Source organism: Aquarana catesbeiana, linkage group LG05 (assembly GCF_042186555.1).
Source record: "Aquarana catesbeiana isolate 2022-GZ linkage group LG05, ASM4218655v1, whole genome shotgun sequence".
Classification (NCBI taxonomy): domain Eukaryota; kingdom Metazoa; phylum Chordata; class Amphibia; order Anura; family Ranidae; genus Aquarana; species Aquarana catesbeiana.
Window position 1 is genome coordinate 372402420 of NC_133328.1, and position 6343 is coordinate 372408762.

Here is a 6343-nt window from a genome sequence, read left to right on the forward strand (position 1 = left end):
CTGTTGAACCAGCCACAACTGGCTGGTAAAAAATATAAAAGGGATGGGTCATTGTCAGCTTTTTAACACTATAAGGAATGCAATAAGAAGTGTAAGAGCGCAATCAGGGCTGCTAAAAAAAGACTGAGAGACACATAGCAGAGGAGAGTAAAACAAATCCCAAGAGGTTTTATAAATATATCAACAGAAAAAAGTGAGATCAAAACGCATTGCCCACATAAAAGACAACTCTATTGTTAGTAACACATCACAAGAAGTACCCTTATGGCTAACAAAAGCTCAACACAAATTAATCACCAGAACCGAATGGCGTACACCCGAGAGTCAGCATATTAACAGGAATGGTACCAGCTGATAGGAGAAAAGCTCATGCGGTATCGATATACCATCAAAAAAGGGCAGGAACATATACCTGGAGTGTGTAAAATATCGAAGGGGATGATAAGGGACTATATCCAAGAATTTGCTGATGAAAATATTATCATTAGCAGTAATCAGCATGGGTTTATGAAGGGTCGTTCCTGCCAGACCAATCTGTTAACATTCTATGAGGAAGTGAGCTGCCATCTAGATAGGGGAAGGCCTGTGGATGTGGTGTATCTGGATTTTGCAAAAACATTCAATACAGTTCCCCATAAACCATAAATGCTTAATCTACAAACTGAGGTCTGTAGACATGGACCATAGGGTTCGTGCTTGGATAGAAAACTGGTTACAGGGACGTGTCTAACGGGTGGTGATAAATAACGTGTACTGTCAGGAGGCGCAGGTCGCCTCCGTCCGCCGGGCTTCGGGGCGCATGCGCGGTGGACTCCCGCTGTGGCGCACACCCATTCGCGGCCCAATGGTGCGGCACGCGCGGGTGCACGGCGGTCCCCGTGTGCGCGCCCTGCTCTGCTCTGCCTGATACCCCGGTTCTGATCTCTGCTTGCTTAACGGACTCTGCTCTGCCTGATACCCCGGTTCTGACCTCTGCTTGCTTAACGGACTCTGCTCTGCCTGATACCCTGGTTCTGACCTCTGCTTATCTAACGGACTTCCTGTTCTACAGTTCCCCGGTACCGTATGGCAACCAGGACTTCCATCAGGCCTTCCGGGAATTCTGCAGTTACCGGAGGCCCGTGCCTCTGGGTGTCCCCAACTCCCTGTATCACTTCCAGGGGCTCGGGTGCGCGTGGTCGTAAGGGCGAGCCGCTCTCGGTATCTTGGCCTCGGTGAGTATTAGTCGTGACAGTGCAAACCAGCCAGATGTCCGAGGCCGACAGAGCGAGCTCTCCTTTGGAGATCCTGTGTCAGCAGGTTTCCACTCTGGCTGACTCCGTTCAGAAACTACAAGAGGGGTACACTCAGATTGACAACCGCCTCCAACAAATTACGGGGGCACTCCCTCCTGCCGCTGCAGCTCCCGCACCCAGCAGTGAAGGTCCGCTTCCCCAGTCTACCACCGGTCCCACAGTTGTCATGGCGCTTCCAGAACCTAGGGTCCCTACACCCGAACGGTTCTCAGGGGACCGTAAAAAGTTTAGGGCTTTTAAGAACGCATGCTCTCTCTACTTTGCCTTTCAGCCCCGGACTTTCGCATCAGAAGTCGTCAAGGTAGGATTTGCGATCTCACTGCTGTCGGAAGAACCTCAGGCCTGGGCCCACGGCTTAATGGAACAGGGAAGTTCTGTGCTAAATACCATAGATACCTTCTTCGAGAGTATGTCCCAGCTCTATGATGACCCACAGCGGATGGCTACAGCCGAAGCCATCCTGCACCACCTGTCCCAAGGAAGGAGACCAATTGAGGATTATACGGTGGAATTCCGTAAATGGGCGGCCGACACAAATTGGAACGAGCCGGCCCTGCGCTATCAGTACCGTCAAGGCTTGTCCGAACTCCTCAAGGACGAGTTAGCCAGGATGGAGACTCCCGCTTCCTTGGAAGAGTTAATTCAGGCAGCCACGAAACTGGACAGCGCTTGCAGGAACGTCGCTCAGAGCGGTTCCAAGGTCCACGCCCTGCGTGGACGCCGTCCAGAGCCTTACCCATACAGTCACCATCTCCTACGGCAGCCGTTTCTACGACACCTCCAGAGGCTGAACCCATGCAGCTTGGCCTGGTCCGAGCTCCACTGACCTCAGAAGAGAGGCAACGCAGACAGCAGTCCAACTTGTGTCTCTATTGCGGGGGAGCCGGACACTTCCTGCGCAACTGCCCAATAAGGCCCAGTAAGTTTTTTCAGCCAAAATTGATGACTTGCCAAGACAACAATGCTCCAAAATCTTACGTGATGTTGTTTGTTTCTCTACAGCTACCGGAAGGGTAGTCCCGCTTACCCCCCATCATTGATTCGGGTGCTTGTAGTTGCTTCATGGATGCTGCCTTGGCTCACAACCTGCGTATCCCCTTGCAAACTAAAGCTCAAGGTCTACAAGTGCATCCGGCTGATGGGTCTCTCCCTAGTTCGGGTCCAATCACCCAGGAGACCCAGCCTATTCTAGTAACCACCGATTCCGGGCATCAAGAGCTCCTACGACTAGACTTCATTCACTCTCCCATTTTCCCAGTCATTTTAGGCCTGCCCTGGTTACAGGCTCATGATCCACAAATCCAATGGATACTAAGGCGGTATAATTCTACTCTCCGTATTGCTCTCAACATTGCCTCCCTTCGGTCCCAAAAGTTTGTGCTACGGTTACTGTTCCGTCAGATAAACTCCAACATGTTCCCCCTGAAGATCTTGAGTTCCAAGAAGTCTTCAATAAACAGATGGCCGACCGCCTACCACCTCATCGGCATTACGACTGTCCGATTGATCTGCTGCCGGGATCGGAGATCCCGTTCGGTCGTATATTTCCCCTCTCGGAGACTGAGCTGGAGGCTCTCAAACAGTATATCAATGAGAACCTGGAAAAGGGGTTTATCCGTCCCTCGTCCTCACCTGCCGGAGCGGGTATATTCTTTGTTGGGAAGAAAGACGGGTCCCTTAGACCATGTGTGGACTACCGGCAGCTTAATAATATCACCATCAAGAACAGGTACCCACTGCCGCTCATTCCGGAGCTGTTCCAACGGTTCCGATTCGCCAAAGTCTTTTCCAAATTAGACCTCCAGGGTGCCTATAACCTTGTCAGAATCAGGGCCGGAGATGAATGGAAGAGGGCTTTCAGGTCCAGATTTGGACACTTCGAGTACTTGGTGATGCCATTCGGGCTTTGTAATGCTCCAGCCACTTTTCAGCACCTAGTAAATGATATATTCCGAGAATACCTGGACAATTTCCTTGTTGTCTATCTGGACGACATACTCATTTTCTCCTCCACGATTGAGCTACACAAGGGGCACGTTAAAAAGGTTCTTACCATATTGAAGCAGCACAAGCTTTATTTGAAAGTGGAAAAGTGCAAATTCGAAAAACCAGTTGTACAGTTCCTGGGGTTCATCATATCAGCGAATGGGGTCGCAATGGATCCCCAAAAGATACAAGCTATTCAGGAGTGGCCAGCCCCGTCCGATAAAAGATGAGTCCAGCGGTTTATAGGGTTCGCCAACTTTTACCGGAAATTTATTGTTGGATTCTCTGCCATAGTGGCACCTATCACCCAGCTAACCCGCCAGCACGGTTCCTTCCGGTGGTCCCAAGCCGCACAGGAAGCCTTCCTGAGGTTGAAGACCCTGTTCAGTTCCGCTCCAATTCTTCATCACCCCGATCCTTCTCAGCCATTTGTATTGGAGGTGGACGCTTCGGAAATTGCAACAGGAGCAATTCTTTCCCAAAGACAGGGACCTAAAGGCATCCTACACCCTGTTGCATTTGCATCCCGGAGACTCAGCCCGCCGGAATTAAACTACGACGTGGGTGACAGGGAGCTGCTGGCCATAAAATTCGCCCTGGAGGAATGGAGGTATTTGCTTGAGGGTGCACTACACCCAGTGATGATCTTTACAGATCACAAGAACCTTGAATACCTACGGACAGCAAAATGGCTAAAACCCAGACAAGCCCGTTGGGCTCTCTTCTTCTCTCGCTTCAATTTTCACATATCCTGCAGACCTAGTGCAAAGAATGGAAAGGCAGATGCACTCTCGCGGATGTTCTCGGCAGATTCCCAGACTTCAGAACCAAGTACAATCCTCTCTCCTCAAAACTTCCTTGGGCTGGCACAGGTGGACTTGATGTCATCCATCAAATCTTCGTCTAACTCATGTACGGAACCAGAGGTACATTCCTTGAGAAAATATGGGAATTTTTTTTGGATCCGTGGAAAAATTTTTGTACCTCGGGAGACACGGTCATTGTGACAGACCTAGCCGGGAAAGATACTTTTGGAGGGGACTGTATGCTAGCCTCTTGCCGATCGATCGGGGGCCCTTGCATTTGGGGGAACGGTGCTCTTTGTGAGCTGTATGTCTGGGGACCCTGGATTTGCCATATTGGAATAGTGGCTGATTCATAATGCTGGGATAGATACTGTTAGGAGATGCTGATATAAATTCCAACACCTGTCTGTCTATTGTCTGCTAAAATGTGTATTGTAAATAAGTCTACTATGGGATCTAAGAGTCATTAGATCCCCATTGTTATTTGTGTTAATTAACTCTGCTATTGTGTGAAGAAGAGTCTATGTTGATTGTGATAATGTTGATTGGATTTTCTGAACTACAAGACGGCCAGTCTGGCCTAAAAGTCATGTCTGAGTCATCTAGGCTGTCTAAAGGGATTAGTTAATTAGCGCATGTTAATTAGGTTAATTAGGTTACAGCTATATTGTTAGAGTAATATGAGCAGGAGGTCTGCACCTCCACTTTGAGTGTATAAAAGCCTGTATTTTGTCAATAAAGATAGATTCCTGTTTGAACTTACATACAGCCTGCCTGGTGTTTGTTCTGAGCTATCACAATTGAACTAGAACGGCACAGAGCTGTAGTTCTAATCCCGGAGCATTGGATGACCGAACCATCAGACTTTGCGATCTGCAATCTGATTCTCAATAGCTGCAGAGGAGTGTCGGGAGAGTGGAACCGAGCGAGCAAGGGGCTCATTATATTGGTGGCAGCAGTGGGATTTGCTCTCCAGTTACTGGGACACTCCAAACCAGCCTGCAGGAGAGCCACGCTGAAGGACTTACTTGAGAGCCGTGGAGGGAATGGTGGGATCGTGCTTCCTTGCCGTGAACACATCCAAACCATCACCTGGATCCAAGGTAGCAGGATAGCAGGAGAGGAGAAATACCAGCCACCATTGATGAGGAATTCAGAAGGAGGTTGCGAGAGGAGATACAGCACAGAGGACCAGTATCAGAGCAGGTCCTGCTAGGATGGTTTGATTCTGTCCGCTGTGAGCTCTGGAAGGAAGCGCTAGCCCGTGAGCAGCGACACCAGGGAAAAGTTCTCCCCTCCGTCCATGTGAGGTACTGGTCGCAGTATGAAGTGCGAATGCTGTTTTTGGGGGAGCAGCCGAACCAGGAGTGGACAGCCGAGTTAAGCAGGCTGATCCGGGCAGAAATGCGGTTGGACGAGAGCTACAGAGCCCTCCAGTGGTATGTAGCCCAAGTGTGCCCATGGACGGCGGATGACAGCCCCATGGAAGGCTTTGACTGCGATGGCCTGGGATTGTTATACTGGAGGCTGTCCAGGGACCCTGACTTTGGAAGTGATCGGGAGGGGCGTTTGGAGGAAATAATGGAGCACAGAGAGCGGAGACTGAATGTCTCAGAAGTGCACTGGGCACTGGAAGATTTGGAGTTTCTGGCCATTCAGGAATGGGAGTTGGAGATCGCCTACAAACAGCTGTTAGACTCTGCTCAGCAGCAGGGTGGTGCTCCCTTTGCCTGGGACTATCAGGAAATACCAGTTGACAACTCTGAAATCCTGGCTGAAGAGTTGACAATGTGGCAGAGTAACGGTGTGCTTTGCCAACCTGTACCCGCAGCTATGGAGGCGGAGGTCTTATGGCAGATGCAGCAAGTGCTGACTGACCTTGATGAACCTGTTTCTGCATTGGATGATCTTGGATGGAGGAATGTGCCTGTCCAGCATAATGCCAGAGAATCGGCAGTGGAAAATCTGACGATTGCCGTCCCCAAACCTGAAGTGCTGACAACAGGGCAGAGCTCTGCTAACCTCTGCCCAGCACTGATAGCATCTTCTGGGTTCCACGGAGAGGAGATGGTGAACCTTTATCCCCAGACACCAGTTGCAGAGACAGGGGATTTGATAGACTTTTCTACTGAGGAAGAACAACCTGGTGAGCCTCCAGCAGAAGAAGATCTGTTATTAGGGCCAAACTTCACTATGCTCTGCCCAGCACCAACAGAAGTATCTGTAAAGTCACAAGGAACTTCCCCAGCTGAAGCG